The sequence below is a fragment of the Epinephelus moara genome, chromosome 18 (genome assembly GCF_006386435.1).
Source record: "Epinephelus moara isolate mb chromosome 18, YSFRI_EMoa_1.0, whole genome shotgun sequence".
NCBI classification, from domain to species: domain Eukaryota; kingdom Metazoa; phylum Chordata; class Actinopteri; order Perciformes; family Serranidae; genus Epinephelus; species Epinephelus moara.
The window spans coordinates 11,212,102-11,234,237 of NC_065523.1; the positions used below are offsets into that span (position 1 = coordinate 11,212,102).

General features: G+C 39.2%; 1 protein-coding gene across 3 annotated transcripts in view; it reads right to left on the minus strand.

Moving 5' to 3' along the window:
* LOC126404819 (RNA binding protein fox-1 homolog 3-like) overlaps nt 1-22,136 on the minus strand; it is a 457,207-nt gene that overhangs the window by 382,059 nt on the left and 53,012 nt on the right. For all 3 annotated transcript variants that reach the window (XM_050068158.1, XM_050068155.1, XM_050068156.1), the window contains exon 2: nt 20,990-21,112. The gene's annotated coding sequence lies outside the window, so the exon portion shown is untranslated. The remainder of the gene's footprint in view (nt 1-20,989; nt 21,113-22,136) is intronic.

Genomic DNA, 22,136 nt, shown 5'->3' on the forward strand with positions numbered 1-22,136 from the left:
ATGTAATGAAGTAGGGCTATCAGGACCCAAACTAAAGTATAATGTTAAACATATGTAGTTATAATCCACCTCTGGTTTTAAATAAGGTTTGGCTGAATGGTTGGGTCAACAGAGCTGGACTTTCCTCCTCCATCGCATTTTGAAGTGAATACTTATACTAATACTAACATTTTGTTTAACACTGTTCCCCCACATTATAGTTGAAATGAAACTCTGAAAAAGGGCTGGAAGCAGATCTACTCTTTCCCTCACTGAGAAATTTTGGATCTGGCTTCCACCCCGTCAACCACCGCTGCTTGTGCTAGGTTAATCTCTCAAGACAGATTCTGCAATTTACATTGTAGAATCTGTCGGCAGCCCTGTGTGAAAGACGACTACAGAGGGGGGGAGGGCGGGGCTTTGATTTTGAACGATGCTGCGCTTTAGCAAATCACAATGGAGGGAGCGTGGCCTAGACGTGCAGGTGTATCACAATGGAGGGAGCGTGGCCTAGACGTGCAGGTGTCCCCAGGTAATGTGTACCTACAGAAACAGCAAGCTCCGCGTCCATAGCGACCGCTCCACCCAAAACGCCATCCCATCAATGTGAAAAAAAATTTTTTTCCAGCGGATGTCTTAGTTACAACATGATTGAGCAAACTGGAGTAGTTTCATGTCATATCCGACAACGGGAGGCTTTTAACAGATGACGTCCTGATGTTAGCTTTGCTAACTGTCCCTGTCAGCTGCAGCCACTGATGCTTTCTAGACATCGTGATTTCCCATAACTGAATAAATACCACACATAGCAACACAAAACTGCTTTGCTAGCTCAATCATGTTGTAACTAAGATATCCGCTGGAAAAAATATTTTATTCACGGACCGTTTATTGAGTTATTACCTTATTGTTATACAGTCTATGGTTATTACAGACACCGCTGACGGCTAACATTAACAGCTAACGGTTAGCCCAGCTAATCTACGATAACCATGTTATTTACAAAACACACAGAAATAGTAACGTTTGTTCAATCATTGTGTTTATAGACTTAACAAACATCAGATTAGTCTACACGGTGATATAGTGACGTGAAAAATGTGATTGATATATAGCTAAACTCTGCTGGTTTTCTACCCAAAGTATTTGTAAACAACACGGCGATTCCCTGGGGGCACCGCCGGAAATGAAGGGTGTGAGCGATCGCCGAGGCCCCTGCACTTCCATTAGTCGAAAAACTCCGGGCTGTGCCTCCAGAGGTAAAGGAAGAAAAAAATATTTTTTTTTTATTTTTTTTTACCGATGGATTTCCAGATTGGTGCTAGGTTGACCGGTGAAAGAGCAGTGCACATCAAGGTGCTAGGTTGACCGGTGAAAGAGCAGTGCACATCAAGATGGCTAGCTAGATAGCTATCAGAGAAATTCATCCATACACGTTTGAGCCTCAGTCAGACCCAGACTCAGATGAGGAGTCTTGTGGTCCAAAATATAAGACTAGCAGCAGTATCAGAATGGTGTGTGCAGTTAGCAACTTGTATTTGTTTCTGTTGCTTGTTAGTGTGTAGGCTAACTGGCAGTGGCTGGCACAACGATAATAGTTGTTATAACACAGTTAGTTCCGACCGAGTAATTTGATTCGACGAGAGGCATTCCGTGAGTGCTGATACAGAGTATAACATCACTGGGACTTGTAACAGTAAAATCACTCTGCTCACAGGTCACACTCGCTACATTGACACAAACGGGCACTATAGCGTTACACCAAGAAGATGGATATTTTCCCCAAAATTACATTTGAATTAAATTATGAGTGGTCGTCAGGAGAGGACGAGGAAAAGGAAACCCAGGACTCTTCTGTGCAGACCTCCAGGTGTGTTTGTGTAACATCAGCTGACCTCGACAAACTGGAGAGGAGCAAAAATTAAGCGAACACAGTCAGGAATTATCAATGATCATCTGATGAGGTACTGATGAGGATGAGGAAGAGTTGAAGCTGAATCCGGCCGTGCCAACATCCAGGTTTGCCAACGTTTCATCAGCCGAACTGGACGAAGTTACACAGCTGCAGATCAATGTAAATACAAAGTAGGCTAGCTTGTGAGTTCCTGGCGTGTGTGCTGCGTTGCCTGGCAATAGACTGGGGGAACTGGTTTTTTTTTTCGCGGAGCTACATAACATACTTAAATAATTTATTTCATCACCTTTTGTTAACATTTCCTTGCTCAGCATTGCTGTTTAAGCTGTTGTTGAACTGTTGTATAAAAGCAATATCACACTCGAGGTTGTGATGTTGTACTGTATATCGTCAGAGCTGTAATTGTCATGACCGAATCACAGCCGTGACGATATACAGTACAACATCACTCCCTCTCGTGTGATATTGCTTAATTAAACCTACAATAATATCTGTGATGGGGCTTTGGTAGATTGTGGAAGGAAGCTCCAATATCTGGTTTACATCCGAAAACTGCATTCTATGTTTGCTTTCCAAATTACCAGTGTTTTGTCAAAGCTTTTTCCTCCTCAATGTTTTTCCTATATTAGACAATGATTGGTATTCTTCTTAGTGGCGTACCTAATCTAGCTTGAATTCAGATTTTAGGGAAGTGCACAGACATCACCCCTTCAGTAGAGGAATGTCAAAACACCTCTCTGGTGAGAAACTTTGTACAGATACAAGTCAGTATTCTCAAGGTCATTTTAGGGGGAATAAACAGAAGAACAACACATTTTTGAGTGGACTTTTAATATTTTCTGTTTCTTTTTGAAGATCTTTTAAACATGACCACAAACTTTCCCTAACCCCAACCATGTGATTACTCCTGTTACCATGACAACAAAGCCCCCCTAAGTAATTTTGACCCTGAAAAGCAAAATCTCCCTAACTTATCCAACCCTTAATCAAACCATCACTTCTGTTACGAGAATGACTGATAGTTTGACTCCGGTCGTGTCTAGGCAACTTCATTCTCTAACATAGAGTGTGCAGAGCGGAAACATGGCTGGCTGGCTGTGGGGTTGTGCGTGGGGCTTACCTCTAAACAGCAACAACGGCGAGCTCGGACGAGGCTCCCCACGAGCGGCCAGCCCCGGCGATGTCGTGGCAGACAGATATTGTTCAAGTTTTTATAAAAGTGGTGGTCAAAACAAAAATAACAAAACACAAAACTGGAGGAAGTCGGCGGTCAGGTTCACCGAGCGAAAAACCACGGTGCTGTCCTCAGGTCTCTGGGTAGTGCAGTCCTCTTTCACTCTTTCTGAAGACGCTCATTATCACACCTGGACCACGGAGTTAATTGATAAGCCCCGCCCACTACCAGCCAGCCAGATGAGAAGGAAGTAATATGTGTTCCTACCAAGAGCCTACAGCTCAACCTAACACTTCATTAAACACAGTTATTTATCAGTCAAATTATGGCATCCAGCTGATAATGGCATTGGATCAGAAAATGCTTCGATGTCATTGTAAAGACACTTGAAAACAAAATATTTTGTTTTTTAATTTGGAGGACTTGTTACTTAGGATATACTGTGCCTCGTTTCCCCTGTGGCTCTTATTAGAGCTGAAGTACTGTGACTCCACTCAGCTGTTTGCTGTGACCCTGATTAGATCCACAGCATTTCTATAACCCTATGGCGGCAACAACTATACTATCCCTTTCTTTATGCAAAACAAACAGGCTAATGCAGACAAACACATAACTCATTTAAAAACAAGATCTATGTATATCTAGACATCATCTTTCGTTGTCAAAACTCTTGTCTGAGCGCATCTGAAAAACATTATTTACCATAACCTAATTTCACCTCCCTGTCATCAAAAGAAATAAAAACCCATCAGGGTCAGTGTGGAGAGAGAACGTCATCCTGTCATTTGTATAAAGTTTACCGCCCTGTCCCGATGCATTTCTGATTCACCTTTTTTTTTCTTTTCTTTGAGAGGCTGCGACTGAGATTGCTTTCAAACCTACCGCTATTCTACCCGAAAGTAATGATACAGAGAGACATAAACAGAGAGTGTTTTCTATTCATGGTCTAACCTGCCCATATAGCTTTTCTCTGGCCTTGGCGGCAAATATCACAAAGATAAGAAATGCTTCAACATGAAAATGTCTGGTCAGCTCAGTTCAGCTGCTGAGTGAACGCACACTCAAACATTCAGTGCTGGTTATGTTTTCACACACATTTATATGGCTGGATGATTTAAGTGATTTTAGTTTTACTATACCTGTGTTTCTAAATTCACAATAAGTGGTGAATTCACTTTGTTATATATCATTTACATTCTCATTTATATTCTTGAATATCATAATCATTTGTATAATTGGTAATAAACTAATGATCAACGATGCAATTCATTTTTGGCTGCAATTCAGTCACTTAAGTGTTATTTACCCAAAACAAGTCAAATATTTTGCTGGTGTTGCAAGATTATTTCAACGCTTAATCCAGTGCAGATAAATGAAACTCAATTAGTAAAACACTCTCACTAAAAGGTCCATTTAGTAGCCTGCCTGGAGCTTTTGATCATATCACATGATCTTAATCAGTCGTTTGTATTTCCATTTCTTCCTCAACTCTTTAGGTACTTCTCGTCTATGTTGACTTCAAAGCACCAGAGGAGACAATGGCTCCTCTTCTACTGTAAGAATATTGTGTCAGCTGCTGTTTCCAAGGTCTGAACATCAGATTTTGAGCCAAAAGTGACCAAGTCCTTTGAGTGCTCAGAAAAATTGATATTTTGAAAATCTCCAATACCATGATGATTGTGCTGCCTGTCTGCTGATGAAGAGAATGTTACACCATTGAAAGCTCCAGAACAGTGTCTAAACTGACTTTGTAGACTGCTGTGTCCAAGGTCAAGAATAAACTTTGAACCTCAACTTGTTCAAAATTTTAGTGCAAGTCCTACAGCTACTTCATAACTTGTTTGTTCCTATGCTCTATTACAATCCACAAGAAACCTTTCAATATAACAGCACCCCTACTGGAGTCATAGCTAAATCACAGAATAGGTCTTAAATGGCTGTTAAAGGTTACAGTTTTTAAACACATTAACTGAACTGTATAAAATTGGCGCCGTTGCACCCAAACTACTTGGTTAGGTTTAGAAAATGATCATGGCTTGGGTTAGAATAAGTGTGTTTGTCATTAATGTCATTTTCCATATGATGTAGATGTTACATGTTTTACACGATGGACACAAACACCAGGTGAAAGTCCTGTTTTTTGACCCATTTGCCTACCCCAACCTCCTCCTTACACAAACTTTGCCACTCTTCAAACTACGTCACCTGACTTTGCTTCCCATCATAATACCTACTGCCACTAGAGGTCGGTGTCTAACATCAACATAACTGGGTCGTAATAAGCTACTTGTACAACTGGCCCATATGGTCAGTGTCTTTAAGAAACTTAGAATCACAAACCAGTTGCTTTCTACTGTCAATAGGTTGAAATAATGTCACTGTGCAGGCAGCATTTTCATTTGTTTAAAAAAAACATAGGACTTTCGGACTCATTCACTTGGCTTTGATAAGATTGGCTTCTTGTGCACACATGTAAATGTGTTGGCATAAAGAATTTCTTCAATTGAATTATGCAAATATTTTCGCATTGCTGGGGTCATTTCTGCATTATTGTACAAAGAGGGCTTTACAATCTGCACACAAGGAAAAAGTCACATAAACTCATTGTATGCAGTAAGTATTAAGTCAGAAACTACAATATTAAGAAGGTTAGGGTACATTATTAGCTAAATAAAGTGCATACAGTACTTGCAATATTTACAAGTAATTATTACATGTAATAAGAGTTTCAGTCGAGGTGAACTTACAGCTTTTACTTTTATCTTTCTGAAACTTGTATGTGTGTGTGTTATGACTGCGGCTGGTTCATCTGTCACAGTTACTACAGCTGGACACTTCACATTTGGAGGTCAGTGAGAGGTAAAGGCTTTACCCTTTCGTTGATTCCCAGTGACACTCGGCGCTGTGCTCCATGTCCCTCTGACAGAGGCTAAAGCAATCTATTTCAGACTTGTCCTCAACCCTGTCTGGTCTAAACTGTTGTCTGAAATACCAATTTACTCATTTCCTCCAATCAGCTGTCATTGTGTAATTATTTACGGCTGACATGACATGCTCACCTTCTATTATCAGAGATGTTTTCTGGACGGGTTAAAGCCTGACAGATCGAATGATAGCATTTAACAACCTCTCAACCTGTTATTAAGCTTCACTGTTTGCACCTGATCTGAAATCTGTAATATTTTCATGTGGGTTTTCTTGCATCCAAGAAATGAGTTCAGCTTTAGTCAAGCCTCACTTGCACACCGTATCAACATCATTTGTCATTTCTCTTTTTTTAATAACTCGCTCAATATTAGCAAATTAAATGAGCTTTTTTTCGCTGCCTTTTCATCACAAACTTTTGTGAGAAATTATAGGTTTCTATGGTTGACAAGACAAAGCAGGACAAATAAATCAATACAAAGCAAATGAAAGCAAATTGAATCTATTAAAGCAAAATTACTGGGAGAAAAAAAAAAATCAGCCGAACACAACGTAACCCACAGAGTCATGGGCGCAGACAATTAATGACAGAGGGAGCAAAAAGGTGCTGGCTCATTAAGCCTGGCCGGCCTGTGCATGCAGACAAGGCCACCAGCCGACCAAAGCAGACCAGCACAAACCAGTCTACTTGGCTAAAACGGCGTTGCAGCCCTGCAAGCCCGCAGGGACGTAGCCTTCTACCTGCAGCCACCGGAGGCTAAACACCAGGGATGTGTTTTATTTAGCAAAAATGTTGCCCAAAAAAAGGTAAATTAGGAAAGATGAGCTTCTCTGTAGCCTCCTCCGTCCCCTCTGCACCTCCCACGTCCCTGCACCTCCTCCCATACCTGAGGAATGCCAAGCAGCAGGGTGCCACAGAGGACCTTCAGATCAGTGTGAGCCAGCGAGGGGGGCTCTCCCGGGCAGCGATGAGTAATTAGCACTAATTAGTGGCAGTGATTAACCGCACTGGGGAACGTGGGGGCCGGAAGGGAGCAGATTGATAGAGCTGGCCCTCCTAACCCATAGAGGCTCCACTGCATCTTAAGCAGGGGGGGGGCGGCTGGCTGTGGCTGCCAGCCAGATGCTACTACGGCCATAAATAAAGGTGGAACATGTATCGAGCATCCGTAAAGCCATTTCAACAACAGGGAGGTGAGGGCTGATGTGCGGCTACTGAAGCAAAAGTGTCAAATCAAAGGTTGTCAATTCATTAAACCCTAAGGCAGGGTTATTCAAATGGTGGTCCTTGGGTCGAATCGGGCCCTTAAGTCATTTTAGAAGGGTCCTTTGAGTGATTCTGAGCAGCTAATTGAAAAGCGTATTGACTCATTTATCCGATAAACTGTGTCTGTCTTATGTAAATTTCCACCAATAACAGAATAAATTATTGCTTATCAGTTATCGCTGCTGTGATTTCTCTGTGCCAACAGCAAGTGGACATCAGAACATCACATTCACTGTTTACATGCACACAAGAAATAGCATGAGGGGTAGACCAGGTTATGCTGGAAAGCAGACATGTTTTCCTACACTGTAGATATTAGTTATTGTCAGTGTCAGCTTAAAGATATAATATGTATATTTTTTCTGCATTAAAATGTTTAAACCCAACTGGACCAATGTTATATATTTTGCTGAGCTGTGTACTTACATTTTCCCAAATGTTTCCAACAATGTTCATACCCAGAGAAATCTGTCATTTTAATCAAGGACATGGTCCGTGCCTTCGCCCATCAGTGGCATCATATCCTCTTTGTGCATGCATCAGGGTTGTGGTTGTCAGCAAGAAGCTGTCATACATTAGCTTTTTATTCAGTTTTAAGCAACATTTGTATGATACACTTTTTATATCTCTGTCATTTTTAACGATATGCTTAACCTGATGCAGGATTTTAAGTCATCGGATGTCTGGATCTTAAGTTATTGGAGAAACAAGCTGAGCAAAGTGTAGTGGCAACTTAGCTCCAGCCCCTGCCATGCCGAACAGCATCAGAAAAACACCACTTTTTAATGCGAAACTATTTTATTCAATGTTTTTACTGGTTTTAATCACCAAATCCGTTTGTTTTGGAGAGGAGGAGACCTCTGTGGACAATCTTGCTCCTGGTGAACACTGAAGGATTCTAACAAAATTACATATTGTACGTTTAAGTCAGACTTTGAATACAATGCGCAGTGATAGGGTTGGCCGGTATACTTTGTTAGAAAGAAAATAGTTTCTACATGAAACTGCTCACAACAAGGTCTGTGGATTATCTTGAGTAACTGGGTCATGATTTCTGGAAAGACACATTGCTGTTGAGTTCTTCAAATGTATTTTTTTGGCACCCTGAGCACCACAAGCTGAATGCCATCTAGGTCCATTATACTCCAGAGGGGGCAGACATCGCTACAGGAAATATCTCCAATACTTGGCAACTCACACCAAAACAATCTAGAGTGATAAACAGCACTACAGGTAATAGGAAAAATATGTATTTTGGATTTTGGAATGAACTGTCCCTTTAAAAGGTTATAATACAGCACGTCTGTGTTTAAAGCACACTTCTGTTGTCCCTGACTCGCCAAAAATTGTTTAAATACAATAAAATAAAGACAGTGAAATATTCCTCCCAAAGTCATGTACATCTAAATAATGTCACCTCCCCGTCTCCATCCAGATTTTCAACCAGACCTACTGTCCAACTAAAAGGTACATCTACTAGACCCCTAGATTCAGTGGAGATTAAGGTTTCATGGGCAACAGTCTAATATCTTTTACCATGACAGCTGGGGACAAGTAAGGCAACAACAGTCAGCCTCAGTTTTCACTGTCGGCACATACTAAAAGGAATTTGACTTTGTGTATCATTTAGTATTTCAAATGGTGAGTCTAACATGAATTGTGTCACTCCAGTCAGCTGAGAGGGAAGGAAGACGCTCTATAAATAGTGTTTGCTATTTTTGTTTGGCTCCATTATAATAATGGCTAGATTAAAGTTTGACTCAGTGAGCTATAGTATTGCACCTTGCCATAAGCAAATGAAAGCCCCTGCTAAAATTAAAATGTAAATACCGCAAGCAGAGCTCTCCCCCATCTTGAGGTTTGTTTTTTTAATGAAGTGACACACACATGCTAGTTTCTCCACATGGCTTGAAAACAAATGACATGATAACTACACGACTGGGCCAGGTTGAGAAGCTATCTGAGCTTTTGTGACAAAATAAGCGGGACGTGCGGCGCTTCATTTTAACCATCAATGACTTTAATTAGTGTCATTCTACAATCACCAATAATAGTGCTGAAATGTGCGGGCCCTGCCTCTGACAGCCGCGCGGATCTGCGGCGAGGCAGGGGGCTCTTAACAAGATAAGCCCTGAAATCAGCGAGCCTGAAGGAACATTACCTGAACAAGAGTGCTGATGAAAATGACTGTAGTGTCGGCCTGCTTGGAAACAACTGAAGTGTTGTTCACACGTCTTATGGTGAAACAAGCCAACAACACAAGTAGCACTACACCAGATAATTCCCATCACTTGTAGGGCTGAGAGAGAGGGATCATCCCTTTGTATGTAAATGATCCGTCTGAATCTTTGGATCTCTGCTAAAGAAAGGGAGACAAAAAAGTGTTTGCCATTTAACAAGGAAACAGATTTAACAGGTGACTTAAAATCCTGTCTGAGGGAGGAAAATGTCTGCCTTAAGTTGTGTTCAGGAAACACACAACTGTCATTCGGCTTTTTTTTGTTGTTGTTGTTAACAATTCTTACAAAATGGCCAATAACCAACAATAGTCCCGTCTCTCAATAGCTGAGATAGCTGGAAACAGCAGCTGGCAAAACAATCTCACCCCTTCATTTAGTGGCTGTTCTTGAGCTTTTGATCATATCACATCATTTTCATCTGCCTAGTTGTCATGGAAATACACTTTTTTGAATTTCCATTTTTTTTCTCTGAGCATTGTAAGGACTTCTCCTCCATGTTGACTCAAATTTGAGTTTCAAAGTTCATTGTTGACCTTGCAATTGAAAAAACAACCTCACCTCAAAGTTGTTTTGGTCACTGTTTTGGAGCTTTGGATCATGTTATGGAACTGAATGATGGAGATTCATATTGCAGGTCAACATGGACGAGAAGTCCTTAAAGCGTTTAGAACAAAGTGAGTATTGAATATTTACATCTCCATGACAACTGGACAAACTATCTGCTACTGAATGAATGTGATAATATATAGCTAAAGAACAGCTACTATATGGACCTTGAGATGAGACTGTTTTGCCAATGCCTCTGAATATACTCCTACTCCACAACCCTGTTTGTTGACCTCAGCCCCAAGCCCATCTGCTCCTACTGACGACTCGCCTGGGTCCAGACCTTTGAAACCGCCCACTCCACCAACTTGATTCATTCGTCTGGCATCTCTGGCGTCTACGGCAGCATGGCGACGTGTCAGTGGCGACCTAACATGACGTTCGATTCAGACGGATACTTTGGTCTCTAGTGATTGGTTAGGGAAAATCAAATCCCCCTTCCCCATGGAAATCAGTTGGAGCTGGGGCAATGTCAGACTAAAGATGGAAATGGAGTGTGACGAGCTGACAATTCTGTCTGATATCAAGCAAAATGATGTCCGTAATTTTAAATAAACGGCTCACAGATATATACTTTCCATTGTCTCAGTAATTTGCTAAAACAGCAAGTCACTGTAGTTTTTAATCAAACAAACAAGTAAAAATAGTGCATTTTCTGGGGACTATTTTCAGCAGTGGATTAATCCACATTTGTTGCTCTAGTGAGTATTGTGGTAGCAGTATTGTGGTGTATGTGGGATTGAGTCAAAATAAACTACAGTTTGTGTTTATAGTAAGACATGGAACATCAGCGTGACTCATTAATGTGTTTTAAATAATTTTTGGACAACAACTGAGCTCTATGGCACAGAGGAAGAAGAAGAAATATCAGGCTCTGAATACACTGATAACATTCGTTAGTATGCTTGAATTCAGATGTCTGGATTGCCTTGGCTGAAGCACACTTTTTAATGGCTGCTCCCTTTTGAGGTGCATTTCACTCAGTGTAAGGCTGAAAAAGGGCAGAGTATATACTATGTATGTGTGTATAAGGATGTTTATGTTTATATTTGTGTTTTGTGCTTCGACTGCTTTTGGAAACAGCAGATAGTGTTCTCACAATGCCCGAGATATTGACTGGTTTCAATTTCCTCCGTTCTGACAGGCCATTTCATCGGCAACTTAGGATAAAGGCAGCTATTGTGCAGAGGCATTACTGTAAACATCAACACATCACTTTCAGATCAAATGTTTCCCACAAACCAAGACCTTTAGTGAAACCCGGTGTATAATACAAAAGGTGGGACGCTGTTTCGCATGATAATTAACTACAATCACAACCAAAGTGGCCATAGCATGATTTAAACACAACAGAAGTAAAGTCATGCAGGATGGTGAGAGCACCGTTGGCAAAAGAGATGAAGAAAATGTTCAAGCGCAGTGGTGACACTCATTGAATTACATGTTGACAGCTCTGTGTTAGTGAAGAGATGAAAGCAAAATGAGATTTTCAAAAGTGAATATGGGGAATGACAGTATTGCTTTCTCCACATTGTCAAACTTGACAGTGCTATTACCATCACTATAACATCAGGTGCTGGCATATGGTATTCAGTTAGCAGAAATCAGCTACCTCGTTTGAATATTGATTACATTCCAGGCAAGAGGATGACTTATAGCACCGACATTTTAAAAGAAGGTAATAAGACTAAAATTGCAATAATATGGAGAGAGAGGAAGAAGATGAGCAGGAATTGTTGAAATGAAAGTTACTGATCCAAACCAATGATTTAATAATTAGTTGAGATGTGTGGTTTTTAAAATTTTAATTTACAGGAAGATAAAAAAATATTTAAAATTTTTAAAAATGTTAAAAATGTATAACGGAAGCAGTCTAAAAGATTTATTTTTGACGGGGAAAAAAGCAGAGATGTATTATTGGACAAAGAGGATAATAAAGGCTAAACTTTGAAGGATAAACCCCTTGACGTCACATTAAGGTCCTTCCTACTGTCAACATAAGCCTTGTGAACAAATTATAGCTAACAAACAAAGGCCACTTTTACTGACACTCTTTTTCTTTTTCAAAAGAGTACTTCACCTCCAAAAATACTCATTTGTATATCAACTACTCATCCTGTGTGAAGAAAACTTTGATTGTCTTGCATGGCTCCATGCTCAATGAAAAATTCAAAAACTGAAAAAACAAAACACAACAAAAGCAAAACTATATCAAAACATCTGTTAAACTCTAACATAACACATGTCTTTGCTGAAACCTAACTATGTAAAACACTTCAGCATATAAGTTAAATAAAGGTTATCATGAAAATGAATGTTTGGGATGTATAAATGAGACTTGGATTTTAGTGCACAAGTTGTGTAAGAGTTTGTAAACAGATATTTTGATATAGTTTTGCTGCAGTGAATCGTTTTGATTCATGAAAAAGTTTCTCTGTTTTTCGATTCTCTGTTCACTGTAGAGGTATGCAAGAAATGTTTACAATTTTCACAAAGTCAAGATAACGGGGTGAGTAACTATAATTGAAATTGGTTGGTGAAGCCTTCCTTTAAATTGCTGACCGGAAATGTAATTAATTTGAATTAATTAGTGCATCATATTTAATGTGTTCATTCATACTATTGTACAAAAAAAGCTCCACATTGGAGGATAATATATCAGCCACAGATAAATCCCTCATCTCCAAAAGAATTCACTTGGATGGTACGTCGGCATTTGGTGTCATGTTTTTGTTAAATTAACTTGTGGATGCAAAGCAAAAGCAAATAAAAAAAAAAAAGCAAGAAAACATTTTAATTTGGCCAAAAATAAAAGAAAGAAATGCCGAAATTAAAAAGGAAAAGATGTAGAGTAGGAAGCTGGGACTTTACTACAGTAACAAGAAAATCAGTAAAAAGTATTTGTTTCTATTTGAAAACATTAAATCAGAAAACAATGTCTCCATGTAGCTTAATGGCAGAATAATGATAAGAAAATATAGAGAAGATGAAAAAATACAAAAATCATCAGTTGAAAATAAATGGAAGCAAATGAGCTTAATGTGCCTTAAAATGGATTAATCTTCTAAAACTAAATGAAATCCAGGAGAAGGGTACTTTATCATGGAAGTATGGTAAGAATAGCAAGTGAAAAGTTACTATAAAACTTATTATAACTTATATTAAAAACTTCCTGAAGCGAGTAAAGACTTTTCAACTATAGTAAGAAGGGTAAAAAGAGAAAAATCTCATTCTCAAGAAAAAAGGCTAATGACAAAGTAGTCTTATTATTCCAGGATTTTGTGCGGTGATATATAATCTCCTCATTAAACATTTGTGTTGGATCTCTAATTAGTTAGCTTACTCATCTCTTTGCACTGGGAGCTGTGTCAGTTTCAGGTAGAGCTGTCACTGAGCCCGAGCACACAGGAATGATGGTTTAGGAGTGAATTTCTTGGTGCATTCAGTTTGACATTTCTCTTTTCGGTCACAAAAAACTATGAATACAGCAGCAGATCCGATGTTTAGGATGCCCAAACTAGTCACAAGCCGTAATGCCTGCTGATCTGACAAACATCAACCCACTCAGCCAATGAAAGTACGGCAGAACATCCAGCCTCCTCTGTCATCTCCCTGAGAAATCAGCATACTGAGCATCTCCGGCACTGTGTTCATCACTCCAGAAAACAGGTAGGCAGGGAGGGACTCAAAGACAGCCAGTGTGTATAATTCCACTTCAATAACCATGCATTCCACCTTTCTAGGATTGGTTTTGGAAGTCTTTCTTTTTTAACTCTTTAGATTAGGGACTGGTGATGTCTGGACCTGTGTTGTCAGACCCACTATAATTAAACTTGATTATTTTCAAGTTTCTTACTTTTTCATTTTAGTCAGAGTTGTTGTACTACTGCAGGTTCAACTAATGCTCATTGAAATGCATTCTGAGTGATCGGGTTGCAATCATATAGTGCTTGACCTCACGAAAGTACAGCTGTAAATGCACCCAAAATGCATTGAGGACAGATTGTGATCCAATTGGCCAGGTAAACATTGTGACCACATTGAACACAAGTGTAAATGTAATTGCGTTTTTGATTCATCAACAGCTACAGTACATGGGCAAAAATATGTAATTGCACACAGCTGTTCCAGATCAGTGATGAAGCAGCAATTAACCAGTTAGCGAGCTAAGTTACGAGGAGGAAAGAAGCAAAAAAGCTTCAAGACACTGGTGGATGAAGTCGAGACCAAGTGTCTGTTTTCAATATGAAGTGGTCGAACTAAAGTATGAAAGCGAAACGTGGCTAATAATATTCAGAAGCCTACCGATACAGGAAGTAGTGAGCCCTTTATGTAGCAAGGTGGAGAGTAAGAGTTGGTTGGGGTGGTACATGAAAATGTAAAGTGTCCCAAATATATGCAGGAAAGCACACACCATCAATCTCTAATTCTAGCCAGGTTTTTTTAGTTGTTTAGCCTAAAACGTAACTTTACCATTGAAATATCTGCTATAGCCACAATCTTTTCATCTAACCTTAACCATAGCTGCCACGAGCAGATATTGTGAAAAGAAAGAATTTTATTAATCCAATCCTCCAATGTCAAATTTCTAGTTTGGCAACCGGGTTGGTGTTGAACATTCAATTCCCTTCCAGCAAAAGTATGCTGCTATAATAGCCTCCACTTTTCTACTTTCATACTTTCTAAAAGAGTTTGGAACCTGGCTGCACAGATTTGCTCCCATTCAGTCACAAAAGCATTATTGAGGTGAAGTGTTGATGTTGGGTATAAGGTTGGGCTCCAGTTTGAGTTAATCCTAAAGGCACTGGATGGAGCTGAGGTCAGGGCTATGTGCAGACCAGTCAAGTTCTGCAATAAACTGGGAAAACCATTTCTTTGTGGACCTGGATTAGCGCATGGGGACATTAAAACAGGAAAGCGTCTTCCTCAAACTGTTGTCACACTACAGTAAAGTATTAAGATTTTCTTTCATAAGGAGCCCCAGATCAAACATACAGTCTATGGACAGAAGTGTCCACAAACTTTTGGCCACATACTGTAGGTAGTTGGTTCTCTCTTGAAATACATGTCAAATGATTGTGTTATTGTAGAATAAGATTAAAAAATGTCCTTGGAAATGACTTTACTCACCATTAAGATTTAATATCATTGCTTCATTGACTGTAAGGTTTTTTTTCCTTTTCTTTTTTTTTTTTTTTTTTTACTGCAGTGGTTTCTCTTGAGCATCGCATTGCTGTAGCCCAGGCAAATCATGCCGGGCACATGAGCTGATCCCACTCCCATTTGGCACCTCAAAATACAATCTATTTATGCTGCCAACATTTCATTCATCCCAAGTTTATTTAATATATGCAACTATTTGTGCCAACTGTGGTGGAAATCTTCCACCAATCTACAATAATTAATATGTGAGTCCCCATGATTAAGATCTAGAGCTAGATTGTGAATCATCAAGTCAAACCAGTGGTCAGCTGAAAGTCATAAGAGATATTTGTATGCACGCACCTACAGCTAAAATGCCTTGTTTTGCAAGTATTCTGCCAACATCATTGTGAAAAGCACAGGCATACAGTGTTGTACTTGTAGTGAAGTGGTAAACAACCAAATTGCCTACATCAGTACAAGAATATCCGCAACAAATTGCTCCTGGCAAGAAACTGAGCCCATTATCTGATCAGATTTGACCACACATTTGTCAGTCCATCCAGCTGAGAAAGACAGCACAAGTGGGTAATGTGCCAGCCGGCGCTGACCTCAGACTGGGGGAGAGGTTTCCAGCACTCAGCGACTCCTCTTTCCTCCCACTTTGGAGTTCTTAAGTCAGGTCCACAGCAGAGACTTCATGAATGAGCCTTAATGTGACAGAGAAATTGGGGATCACTTTCTCTGTCTGGCTCTGCCAACAGTCTGATGATATCGACGACTAGATGGCGTGAACGCGGGAGACTCCAAAGAGAGGATTAGAGAGAGGAGATAAGGCTATCCACTGTAATTAAGCCCTATCTCTGTACAGCCACTGAAGAAAATAAATCACCCTTCAGAGCCTGCCAGTGTTGAAATGCATGAACAATTATTCAATAATTAATCGTTATACATGCAGGCTCCAAACACTAATAGGACATATTTTAACTACAGCATTATAGCACTGTTAAATTAAATTAAGTCTGAATGCATTTAAGATCAATGTAATAGATCACCTATTTAACCTTTTTTAATCACTCTAATGTAATTGTATTAGCTCTGTTATCAAGCTTTTTATGATGTGCCCTATGCTCATTTCCCATTCCAGCCCATGTATAATTGAGAATAGAGATGTATAGGGTGTGGCACCAGACATACTAGTGGAAACATTAAGCAGAGCCCTAGAGGAAGGTGCCAGTCATACTTGCAATCCAGTCCTGGCAATGTAACAGGCTGAGGATAACATGCAGATGAGGTCAAATATTACATTACAAGGAATTAAATCTGTTAGTTTACAGAACATTAGCAAGTCTGCAAAGCACTGGTGCTGACAAACAACTAATTCTCACTCCACTTTACCGTTTTAAAAGGGATACAAAATGATCATTTATATATCAATTACTCACCCCATGTTACCTTGAATTCCTGCAAAAAGTTATGTTTTTCTCACATGCCTCAACTGTGAATGAAGAATTCAAACACTGCAAACATTCTTGATGAATTGATGTGGGCGCCACAAAATTCCATTTACAGACTCTCACAGAACTGGTGCAGTATAATCCAAGTCTCATTTTTCCAGTCGTATGCCCAGCACTTCCCAAACATATGTATTTTTGCTAGAACATTAATTTAAAACATTGCTGAATACAAGTTGTGCATCTGGGCAAGCGTATGTGTTTGAACTCTGCTCATGCATTCCATTGAGTTGCCCAGGTACACTACTCGTCTGTGTTTCAGGCTGGTAATATAGAGGTGTTTTACATAGTAAGGTTTTAGCGAAAACGCTTTTTGTTTTCGTTTTTTTTTTTTGAGGTACTAAGAGTATGGCTGGATGAATAAGGCTTGGATTTTACTGCACAAGTTGTTAAAGACTTTTTTAACAGATGTTTTGATATGGTTTTGCTGTTAAACGCAGACCCCTATGACTTCAATTCATTAAGAGTGTTCAAGGTTTTTGGATTCTTTGTTCATCGTTGAGGCATGTGAGAAAGTCTTCTTTATGAATTCAAGGCAACATGAGTGAGTAATTGATATACAAATGGTCATTTTGTGGGTTAAGTAGTTTTTTAAAACACTTGGTACCTGCTAGGACATTTGACACCTCTCCCAATGAAATGCTTCTACCAGTTTTTGTTTCCATATGCTTTAAGTAATTTAAGGTAAAACTCAACTTTACCGTGAAAACAGTCCATTGTTTATCAGATTTTAAGGAAAAATACAAAATATTGCCTTCTGTATTACATAAACCGAGTATCTTTAGGTTTTGCAGTGTTGATCAGACAAAACAAGCACCATGATAGAGTCACCTAGGGTTTAGAAAATGCAATGGGCCTTTTTCACTATTTTCTGACATTTTACAGACAGTATTCTTCATCATTTAATCAAGGGAACAATAGGCAGATTAATAGAAAATGAAAATAATTGTTAGTTGCTGCACTGGATAAATTATTGTAATTACTTACACACTCTGCCCCGTTAGCTTCGAGATATTTCGCTTGAGTACAGAAACTAATTACAGTGTCATCAGCATTATTTAAGAAAAATATACATGTTTAATTTAATGCGACAGAAACAGAAATCAGCAATATTACAGTATACTATCCAGACATCTTCTGTCAGATACTTCGGCACTCAGCTGGAATACCAAATATTCTCATTTTTCAAAGAGCCCTTATAACATCTGTTAGAATAACAAATCCATTATGAAAGTAAAGAACAGCTCTTATCACAACAAGAGAGGAAGGGCAAAAGATATCAAATTTGTTCTGCTGCTAAATAAGTGCAGATACAATCATATTAGTTCATCCTTCATCCTGACCAATTTCCCACTCACCTGATCATCACTTCACACTGCAAGGCATCAATGGAGCACAAATCTCACAATATTTGTCTCAAAGCAGGGGAAGAAGAATCTGCTTTTGAATCTTTAGACAGAAATTGCCTCTGTGCAGAGAAGGGTAATGTTTCTCCTCAGAAGTATTCACGAATATGTGCATTTTCAATTGAAAAATTCCACATTTTCCTCAGTAAAACAATTGCATGTGCAGTGCACTGTACCTCCTGCAGTAAAGCTTCTTTTGCTTTTTGCTTGGTTAGAGCTCTCCTAGGTCCGTATTGGGCAGTCAGAAGTAAAAGGATATTAGACATGAATAAAACAGAAGTTCTCTTTGAAATGATGTGACATTTCCATATCAACTGGAATAAAAACATTGTGGTACCCTTGATCTGTTTATGTGAAACTGAGCCAAGCAGTGAGATACTGTGATGTTTGATGTTCTGCTGAGGGTTTGAGTCAGTCGGCCAGCTGGTGGTTAGACGGACAAGCGTCTGAAATTCCTCTAAACACTGCGGTCAACAACATGCAGAGAGATCTGAGGCAACACACACGGGTGTTTGAGATGCCAACACAGTGAAACACAAACCAACATGATGTGTTAAAGGTGATGTGTGTATCAGTTTTAACCGTTAACATTCAGTATCATGGTCAAATATGGGGTCTTATCGGTAAGGTTTTAGCCATAAAAACCCATACTATATTAACACATGCATATTAACATAGATAATAAGATTTTGATGAACCATAAGCATTTTTGTCCATCTTAAGAAAACGTTAATAGGAATGTGGTCATGTTTACCAGTGTATTTATGAACCTATAACAGCATTAGGAAATATTAATAATAATTAAATTATACTTGAATAATTGGTAGTGATTGAAAGTTTAGCCTAGTGTGGTTATGATGGCAGTCCACAAACCTGTGTTTAGAATTTTGGTGGATTCTACCTTTCATGGTGATAATTTGATTAGAATTAATGTATAATAATTCCACTAATATTTTAAAATGAAGCGTTTTTATTTGTGCCCACAGCATCTCTAAGAGTGCACAAGATCAAAGTGAAATTCAAATTATTGTTTGGTTTAACTTATGTACTTATTTGGGGAAAAAAAATTAACCAAAAGAAGGAATTGAAAACATTTGATCTGTAAATAAACCTAATGTATATATAAGTCTAATGGACTGTGTACTCATTTTTTTTGTGGTGAACCGTTTCCCACCTTCCTCCTTGTTTTAATGCTGGATGCTCACTGATCATTATGCCGCTGATTGCTTTACCAGGTGCAATGCCAATTACCTTAAAATGGATCACCTGTTTGTTTGTTATTTAAGAAGCATCTATACTGCATGACTGTGACACTGATGAAGGCCGGCCTGTCGAAAACGTTTTGTCATCTGTAAATAAACTGCAACCCTTCTCAGTCATCATTAGTCAACATAATGAGAATAACGCACCAGTTTTTCAAAGTGCGGTGGAAACTCTGCATGTAAGTTTAAAGAGTGGTCATGTGCCATCCCCACAAATGGATTTATGAAAAAAAGACATCTAACGCTAGATAGCCCCCCCCCCCTTGTCGACAATCTGGACCAAGGACAACACTATGTAACATGAACTAACAACATGTTGTAGTAGTAGTAGTAGCAGTAGTAGTAGTAGTAGTGTTAGCAAGCTAGGCTAACTAGCCTTTACTTTCCATGTGGAATACAAATTTAAGAGCGTGACAAGTCTTTTGAAATGTTGAATGATGGGTACTTGTTGTAAAACAAACGCTTTGTATCAACACTCATAACACGCAGGGTCAACACACACAAGACAATCTCCAGTGAGTACCGCACCACAGCGCATCTCTTGGCAACGCACACCCTCAAGTATTAGTCAACAGTTTCAGTGGGAGATGCCTGTTCAGAGGCTTCGATGCCGTTAAGACAATGGTTGAAAATAATTTTTACTGCTTTTGCAAAATGAAAAACTATGTACAGTAGCTGTTTTATCATCATAGAGCTTGTGGCCTCACACATAAAATGTGGAGAGTCTAAATTTCAGTTTGACTCACAGCAGGTATGTCAACTCCTCTACCGCCATCCTTTGTTTCTAAGGTTTGACAGAAAAGGTTAAAGTCTCCCAAAGGTTAGAGTGTTAAGTGAGTAAAATGATTCATTAGAAAAAGCTGAACTATTTAACCATCTACTGGCCTTGATTACATTCCGTAACCATCCAAACGCTGTTCTAAAACTTTTTTTTTTTCACCTTCTTTCCACCTTACCCTGAGGCGGTCGCTGAGTTCGGTAGAAAGAAGGACAGAGAAGCATTTTGCCAGGAGCATAGAATCACTAGATTTAAGTCAGTGGCTGCCTGACTCCTCTGGAGAATGACAACCACAAAGAAACAAAGACGGCATGATGGTTTGACTGACAGCCTTTTATGTCTGTTCACTACAAGGTCAGATGTACCCCAAATAGAAAATAGATGTGAGTGATCCTGAATTTCTTAAAGAACGCCCTTCGTGTAGGATTCGACACTGTATGTTTTGGTAAAATGAAGATTATGAATTATGAGCGGCAGTGAGAAGGACTCCTCTAAAGTGTCGACATCAAAAGCAGAAGCCAAATAGCAGTGGAGCAGAATAATCTAAATATAATTGTGTGACTGCTGGCATGTCAACTTCAACCTTGTCTCATAAATGCCATAAGGAAGAAATGTTCTCCGAGGTTAATTTCACTATATTATCAAGAGAATTAAGGCAATTACCAACAAATGACAAAAAGGGCTATTCAGAACCAATTCTGAGGATAACTGACCGTGCTATGTCCTCTCAGCAGGTGGTTATTCATAATACAGCAGGTGATTCATATGAATTATTTCCTACCTGTCATTCACTTTGCTCTGCCGCCTCAGTCTGTCCAAGTAATTGTAGTCCTGTAGATTTCACTTTGGCACCTACGGCGGGATTCTTGGCTGACCTTCCTGGGCGCTGCCTTCTAGCAATTATCTGTGGACATTTTGGAAAGAGAAAGACCGTAAATATTCCAGAGGGAATCCCAAAACAGATTCAGTTCAATACAAAAAACAGGTCGAACCACAGGAAACAAAATATGGTTACATGAAAACAGAGTCTGTTGAGTAATTTGAAGAAATGTCCTGTTGTCAAATGCATTAAAGGGTCAGGAATTTTCTTTTGGTGATGTATCACATAAAGATTCAAACAGCACTCAAACATGTTTGGTGCTACCTTCCACACCCTGTTCCTACCTGATAAAAATATGCAGCAGCGCTGGCACTACACATGTTGTTACCCCCTGGCCCCTAAGAAGCACAGAAATATATCATAATCTGTTTTCAAATTATGCGTTACAGTACCATGCTTTGGTATTTTCCACATATGCTTATTCAATATCCCAGCGATAAAACCAGCAGGACCTCAATTTGCCTTCGAACGTTTAATCTCCAAAAGAAAACACTTCCACACAAAGCAGCGAGAAGCTAAGTAACAGTACAGGGTCATTTGGCGCCAATGAACTATTGGTAAAATGAGTTTCCATGGAGACTAATATGCTCGCAACTAAAGACACATAGAGTGGCTTTTTGGAACGACTGAAGCAAACCGTGGGGCACAAAGATAACAAGCTTAGACAAAGACACATAATGTCAACACAGTCTCACCACACAGGGCTCAACCTGTAATCAACATGTACAGTAGCTGCAAAAGGTGGTAGACATTTTACACAGCTGAATGTCAAATGTAAATTAAGTGCTCTGTGAATCAAAACATTAAACGCTGACTCATACACCAAAAGCTGGATTTAGGCACAACACATTATCTCTATAGGGTGTTTTTTTGTCACCCTGTCTTCCAAGGATCAATCTCTGATTGCTGTATAAAAGGAATCTATGAACATATTAACATATGGCTATATACAAAATAAAGTTAAATATAAAGTAAAGCTTAAGGTAAAGACAAGGTCCTGAATTACAGTATTTCTTGAATTGCTTGTATTATACATACATATATGTAT